Here is an 8,453-nt window from a genome sequence, read left to right on the forward strand (position 1 = left end):
ACAGACCAATATCTTACCTGGATAGTCGAGAGATGTAGGTATGAAGCCTTCATCATTTTTGTAATTTTTTCCCCTCAGGACTATCCAATATCTGGATGACACGTTTCTTCTTTGTGCCTTCCTTTGCTTGATCTAAACGCATATAAGGTGAAGTAACAGAGGGTCCATCCTTCCTCGTCCTCTTTCTGACAGCCCGTTTGATAGATGAGGTTTCTTTTTTATTCTCATTACCACCGTCATCTTTTTGAGAAACATCGCTATGGAGTTGAAATGCATATAATTAACTCAATATGAGACGGTGATTTGCATGTCACTAGAAAAGATGACGGTGATTTGCAAGTGTCAAAAAGACTATTCTCTTTGAGTGTCTTATAATTCTTTTCTAGTGTCATCTTTTCTACTTCTAGTGTCAAAAACACTTGCATTGACAACACCAAAGACTATGTTTATTCTACTTCTAGTGTCAATGACTATGTTTACTCTTCTTCTCTAGCATGTTACGTCGAGCGGTTGTCGGAGGCGGTGGTCTGCCGATCAGTTTTTTTTTGGGAATTTGCTAACCTGCGAGTTCAAGGAGACGGAGGTCGAGATCGGTTTGTTTACCGATTTTTTTATTTTATTTTTCCTTTTTTGGGCTAAACCGGTCATCAATAGGGTCATCAATTGGGTGTTTATTTGGTAATTTGTTTTTTTTTTGGGAATTGTTTTAAATCAATGGTTGAGATGATTTTGGGGTTTTTGAGATCAATGGCTGAGATTGCGCATCCTTAGGCTACACCTAGGGAGTCAAAAGATTTAAAACTGTTTGCAAAAATTTTAAATAAAATTCATCTTTAAAAACATAAAAAAAATTAAAATTAAAAAAAATTGTTCTTAAAGAATCAAACAAGTTTGGGTACCCAATTACTCTTGGTACCTAAGAGTCTAGCGACATGACCTCTATCATAAAAATTTAAAGCCCTAGGGTTATGATCCCTTTTGGGCATATATGGTGCACGAACGCGGTCAAAACAAAACGTTGATAAATGACCTTTACGATTGCAATATGTGCAATGGAAATGTTAAATTGATTTGTGTTGACCAATTTGTTGTGCACGAAAATCATTTACAAAAATAGGTTTATCTTGAAAATTATTTTACAAACGAGAAATCCTCTTCAAATCAAAACAAAACTTGGTCAAATGACCAAAACGACCACAAAAATCACACTTATACACATGAGCATGTTTATGATGTGTAATATGTGTATGTACATGTGTATGAGATGAAGTAACTTGATGGAATGCACAATGATCAATATTTTTAGACATAGTGGATTCTTGTGCATCATAACAAAAATTAGCAGTATGGCCTTTTCGGCCGCAAATAGAGTATTTGTAAATTTTGTTATACATGTGTGCATAGTGAATAGGTTTCTTAAAAACATTTTCATGCACACAAGTCCATAAGCTTGTTGTTGTTGTCAATGCAAGTGTTTAGTATTTAATCTAAGGTGGATATGCGTTTCTTCATATGATTCAACTCAATATGAGATATAAGTGCATTGTCACTAGAAGTAGAATAAACATAGTCATTGACAAGAGTGTTAAGCTTATTCTTACAAGATTCTACTTCTATCATGGCATTATTCCTATCATGAGTCAAACTAACAATGTCCATTTTTAGTTTTTCATTGCTTTCTTTAAGATTATCATTTTCATTTGCAATGAAATCAAATTTTGATACAAGAGACTCATGATCGGATTTCAAAGTAACATGCTTGCTTTTTAATTCTTTAAAATTATGTTTTAGTTTCTTATGGTCATGCAATAATTTTTCATATTCATGTGCAAGCTTATCAAAAGTAAAATCATCATCGTTATCGGGCTCGTGTACATCACTAGGGCTATCGCTTGGTGGTCGTATGCATGAAGATGAAGCTTCTTTAGAACTTAAAGCAGAATCCTCCAATTTTTGTCAGATAGCCTCCAAGTCTCCTTGACGTGCTTCTATTAATTTCCACAACGTATAAGCACTATCAAAAGAATAAAGTTTGTTAGCGAAAGATAAGCCAAAGGCATCAATTAAGGATTCTAACAAAGACTTGTTCATGGTAAATAATCTATTATCATTATTACTCCACTTGGATTTCTTTGTAGTTGGTACAATATAGGCACATTCAATAATTTCCCAAATATTAAAATTTTTAGATCTAGCAAAAAGCTTAAATCTAACACACCATTGTGCATAGGGAAAACTACTAATTCTAGGAGCATTGCTAATATCATAACCAAGATTAGGTGCACCGTTCATGTACATGATATGTGCAAGCAAGAAACAAATAAAGTTAAAACTAGATTAGCACAAAAATAAGAACAATAGATCTTTAACTCAAGGCGGTTAAAACTCAAATCAAAGAGCACCAAGCTCTGATACCAATTGTTAGACCCTAGAGGGAGGTGAATAGGGTCAATAATAATCTAATTTCGATTTTATGCCAATTAAAAACTTTCTTGATTAATTATTTCTTGCAAAAGATATATGAATGAGTTATGAACAAGAATGTAAAATACAAGCATAAAATAAATATACACAAAGCAAACTCAAACATAAGACATGATCACGGAGTTTGGTCAACCCTTGACCTACGTCTCCGCTCCTCATCTCGAGAAGATATCCACTATATCGACACACTCGATTTGGAAGCCGAAACTTCTCTACACACTCGGTTTTCTACTTCATCGAAAATTCTACAAGACACTCATAATATACATACACAAACTACAACCTCAAGTGTTAGTCCTCACGTATCACCTCCCTCAAGTGCTCGGCTTTACTACCTCTCATTAGGCTTTACTACCGACGTCACTCCTATTGGTATCGACTACGTCCTCACCACACACTCCTCTCGGTGTAAATGTGTATTACAAAGTGATACTCACAAATTTAGCTCAAATACAATAATTTGTTCTCTAATAATGAATGAGAACACAATGAAGCCCACTCTCACTAAATCACTTACCACTATCCAACAATATATAGAATGAATAATATTAAAATCTCAATTGAGGTGTGAGTGATAAATGAGAATAATAAAATTCTAACTCAAATAAAACTAGCTAAGACATGAATATGAAAAACAAATAATAAATAAGTTAGATAAAAGAGTTAGAAATATTCTCTATAAACACAAGGAGCTATAGATATGATGATGAGGATGAATTCCTCAGTTAAAATCAAAAGCTTCCTCATTGTGAAAAACTCCTCTTTTGAAACGAAACTTAAAACAATGCTTAAACACAAACTAAACTCTTTCAAAGCATGATTAAACAATTTTCTTAATTGCTCAGAAGTTAGAGGGTGATGGGGTATATATAGGATCATAAAACAAGCCCCAAAACCAAGAGAAAACCAAGGAAAAAGACAAAAAATAAAAAGCTAAAAAATCTGAAAAAACTAGCCGTTGGAATCTTATCAGTCGACTGACGGGTTAATCAGTCGATTGATGAGCTGATCGTTGTAAACGGTTTGCAGCACGTCGATCGACTGAAGGAGCTCATCAGTCGACTGACGGATCATCAGTCGACTGAAAGAACGCCAGTCACAGAAACAAAAACTTTTGATGATTCTGGCTAGTTTCATTAGTCGACTGATAATATGCATCAGTCGACTAATAATAGTTTTTTAGCTTGTTTTGAATTTTGAAAATTAATTTCAAAGGCCTTTAAAAAATAGTAAATAAATTTCAAAAATGTAAAACTTTGGGAAAAGTTTACAAACATAATAACAAACTTGTTTGAAAAGAAATTTTGCAAAAATAGCCTTGTATATGTGAAAACTTAACGTTTAGCAAAAATGTACATAATACATGTTTTTGATAAATCTTAAAAATGAGGTTTGACATGTAAGAAACAGTGTAAACTTTATGAAATATTTTTATAAACATTATAAAATATGAATGTAATGTAAACAAGATTAATAAACCAATAAACTTTATGAAATATTTTTATAAACATTATAAAATATGAATGTAATGTAAACAAGATTAATAAACCAATATTGCATTGTTTTCTCAAATAAACTCATTTTGTAATAAAAATCAAAATTGTGTGTGTATTTATGTATTGAGCTTGAAATATATTCACACAATATACGTTACAAAAACTACTAATATACCTAAGAGGTTGCGTACACAGCTTGATCTTGAATCTTTAACTCTGATATGAATGGCTTTTCATCATATATGGATATCCTATAAAAAGAATCAAGGCATAACCACTAGGAAACAAATTAGCTATAAATTATTTGGCAAATCATCATTAAAACAAAAGGGCCAACACCTACGTCTCCGCTCCTCACCCTCGAGTAGATTCTCCACTATATCATAAAAACAATTACACAATCGATTTTTAACACTCACGGATAACGTTTACAACTCACACAATTATCAATACACAATACACTCCTCTAAGTATTGGCTTACCCGTGTCACCTTCCTCAAGTGATTAGATTTACTATCTCTCCCTAGGCTTTATAACCAATGTCACTCCTCTTAGAATTGACCACAGTCTCTACCAACCACTCCTTTAAGTGTCTTTATGTATTACAACGTATTCTCAACAATTAAGGCACAAATAAATTTGTTTGTTCTCTAATACAAGGATGAGAACTAAGTGTAAGCTCACTCTCCATGAATCACTCACCACAACCCAAATATACAATATGTGAAAGTACTTAAGCTCAATGGTTGTGTGTGAAACAATAAGAAAAACAAATTAAACTCAAATCAATCTAGCATAAATATGTGAGAAACAAAATAATAAAAAGCTAGATGAAGAGTTTAGAAAACTTCTCCAAATAAGAGATGAAGATATTGAGGATGAAAGCCTCAAACTTAAAATTAGATTCCTTCTCTTGTGAAACTATCTTCACATAAACAACACGCTAAACTTTTCTTGAAAACACTTAAACGAACTTTCAAAACTTTATTTTAAACTTTTCCTAGTTAGTTCTAAGTGTTGAGGATTGAGGGGTATATATACGTTCTTAAAACAAAACCCCAAAACCAAAGAAAAACACAAAATCCAACAAAATCCCTGAAAATCAGCAAAACTAGAAATAGTCGTTACAGTGTCGTCAGTCGACTGATGCACTGTTTAGTTGATTGATGAGCTGACCGTTGGCTGATTCTGGGAAACTATCAGTCGACTGATGTAAGCCATCAGTTGACTGAAAATACTATTTAGTCGACTGATGGAGGTCGATCGACTGAGCAGAAATTTTTTAGCAATTGCAGAGTAGTTTATCAGTCGACTGATGCATAGTGTCGGTCGACTAAAAACACTGTTCAGTCGACTGATGAAGGTCGGTCAACTGAGCAGAAACTTTTTATCAATTACAGAGCAGTTCATCAGTCGACTGATGAAAAGTGTCGGTCGACTGAAAAACGTGCACAACCCAATTTTAAATAGTAAAAATAAATTTTAAAGTGTGTTTAAAAATAGCAAATAAATTCTAAAAATTATGTGTAGAACCCCGTAATTTTTTTATATGAATATATGTGAATTTTTAGTAAATAAATAATTCTTTTATGACAAATAGCTTGAGGTCATTGATGTACATGATAACAAGTTATTTGAGATGATATGAGAGTATGGGTGTAGAGTTTTGTGCGATGGTTTTGCAAATAAGTAAAACATGCACAAAAACTAAATTTTTCCAGATCAGTCGACACATCAGTCGACTGACTGTATCGGTCGACACATCAGTCGACTGATACGCTGATTTCCAGTTTTTCAGGTTTCGGGTCTGTTTTGATTTGGTTCGGGTTTGGGTCAGGTTTAACTGTTGGTATATATCCCCTCTCACCCGAAAACACCCCCTCTCACCTTCAGACCAGAGAAAACCCTAGCCCCCTCTCCTTATCTAAAACCCTAGGTTGTTCTTGGTGATTTGGGGGAGAACTTGGAGGATTTTCGGCGAAATCTTCACATTGCAGCAAGGGGATCCACACTCTCTCAGACCTAGGAGTTGTTCATCACCCAGAGGCGAGTAACATCTCGCCCAACTCTGCCCCTTTTGTTTTTACACGAATTTATTGAGTTTTATGAGTTTTGATTTAGCCAAAAACGTATTTTTAGTACAAAGAATGAATCTTTATGGTATATGAGGTGGGGTTTTGAGCCTCTCAGTTTATAAAAAAACCAACAATGTTTTATTAAGGAGATCTAGTTATGAAATGTGTGTATAAGAGATTTAACATGAGTTTTGTTTTAACATGAGATTTAACATGAGTTTTGTTTTAAAAATGATTTAAAACATAAATACACATGTTTAGGGTTTTGTTCATGTATTCACTTATGGGATTTCTGTTTCAGTTTAGTTCTTACATGTTAATATCAGTATTTTCATGCTTGGGATTGATGGGAATGAGTTTAGATCGAATTTGGTGCATATAGCAATCTGTGCAGAGGTTCTACAGTCTATCGGTCGACTGATCAGTCGACCGACGGGCACATTTTTAACCATCAGTCGACTGATCAGTCGACTGACGGGCTGGTTTTGTTTTTCTCAGCTTCTCAGTCGACTGGTCAGTCGACTGGCGAGCTGAGGCTGTGCTGCCTGAGCCTCATCAGTCGACATATGAGCCGACTGACGTCATCAGTCAACACATCAGTCGACTGATGAGCTGTTTTACAGATTTTTGATCTGTTTGAGTTGTCTTTCGGGGTCGCCTCGATAACCTGACCCTAGCTTATCATGTTAATGACTTATCTGTACATGTGGGTTGACTTATGACACAAGTTTAGACATGTACACCGAGATGCGGGTGAGTTTAGATTATGTATATCTGTCCGCCTATACTTTTCACAGTTACACAGTCCTCGTGTTGGACTATAATCCATTTCAGTCCTCGTGTTGGACTATGATTTATAGAAGTCCTCGTGTTGGGCTACGATTCATCTTAGTCCTCGTGTTGGACATGTATTGCTATTTAATCCTTGTGCTGGATATGCATTACCATCCGGTCCATGCTTTGGACAACGGTCACATCCGGTCCATGCGTTGGACAACGGTTATATTCAGTCCATGAGTTGGACGTTTACTTCATGCAGTCCATGGGCTGGACGTTTAATATATATATATAGTCTATGTGTTTGACACTTAATCGTTTTCAGACATGACACTTATTGTGGCCATGACACGATTACACTTATCGGTAGAGATGGGTTTGTATTCGTTTCCTTTATTGTTTCTTGTATTAGATCTCGGGTTTAGTATTTAGGGATTTACAATTTGAGATACAAGGTATATACATGAGGGTTTCCTTGTTTGGATTATTTCGCTCGACGTACCTATGCTCGTGTTGTAATTTCCTAAGTACCAAAACCCATTGTTGTTAGGATAAATGATTTATAATATTATGTATTAACTGTATTTTCATATACATCGAGCCCTATCCCTTGGGGTTGGTTGTGATGTTGCTCGCTAGCGCTTTGACGCTCGTTGTCCCTCCCCCTTTCAGGTAACGAGCCAGGAGCCCGGAGAGTCGCAGGTTGATGGCGATGTACTTTAGCTCAGTCGTCTATTTAGTTATATTTTCTTTTGGAGTTCCACAATAGACTTTTGTTTAGACATTTGAGAGCCTTATTCTAGAAGTTGTAAAGGCCGTGTGCCTTATTTCCTCTTGTCAGATATTTGTATTTTGAGACTTGTTGAGTATTCCAGTTTATCTATTCAGACATTGACTATGTATTTCTGTATGTTGGATGATGAGATATTAATGTGATCACTATCATTTCATCAGTTATTTCTTGTATTATCTTTTACCTGCTTTTGTACCTACACCTATTGTTGATTCCACTAGAGAGATAGTAATTATGATGGTGAAACATGTTATTGCACGGTGTGGTGCATGACAGGTTTAACATTTCTGGTTTCACCTCGGACTGCAGCCTTGTGTGAACCCAGGGGCGTCACATTATGAAACTTGGAAAAATATTTATATGCATGAATATAAACATGTTAGAAAAGAAATTTTTAAAATATCATTCTCTGTTTGTAAAAACTCATCATTTTGCAAATTCGGTCAAAATACGAAATCTTAAAACACTTGATTTCGGCAAAATGATTTCAAACAAGTTTGAAACTTCTTTTGAGTGAATTAATAGACTTTATTAAAGATGTAAAATAGCATAGTCAAGTCTTTAACTCATAAACATGTAATTTTTCCAAAAATATGTATTATGGATAAATATAAAACAAATGTGTAAAACAATGAAGATGAATAAAATGTGTGTGTATGGTTTGAGCTCTAAGTATAAACACATGAAGTATAAACCTAAACTACTGTAGCCCAATAATAGATCTTCAATTAGCTCGTATTGGTTACAGATGAAGCGATAATGAATCTAGACTTGAATTGCGACGACTTCATTCCGATTTCCTTCCAACCTAATTTGAATATCATCGTG

This window comes from Asparagus officinalis, chromosome 8 (assembly GCF_001876935.1).
Source record: "Asparagus officinalis chromosome 8, Aspof.V1, whole genome shotgun sequence".
NCBI classification, from domain to species: domain Eukaryota; kingdom Viridiplantae; phylum Streptophyta; class Magnoliopsida; order Asparagales; family Asparagaceae; genus Asparagus; species Asparagus officinalis.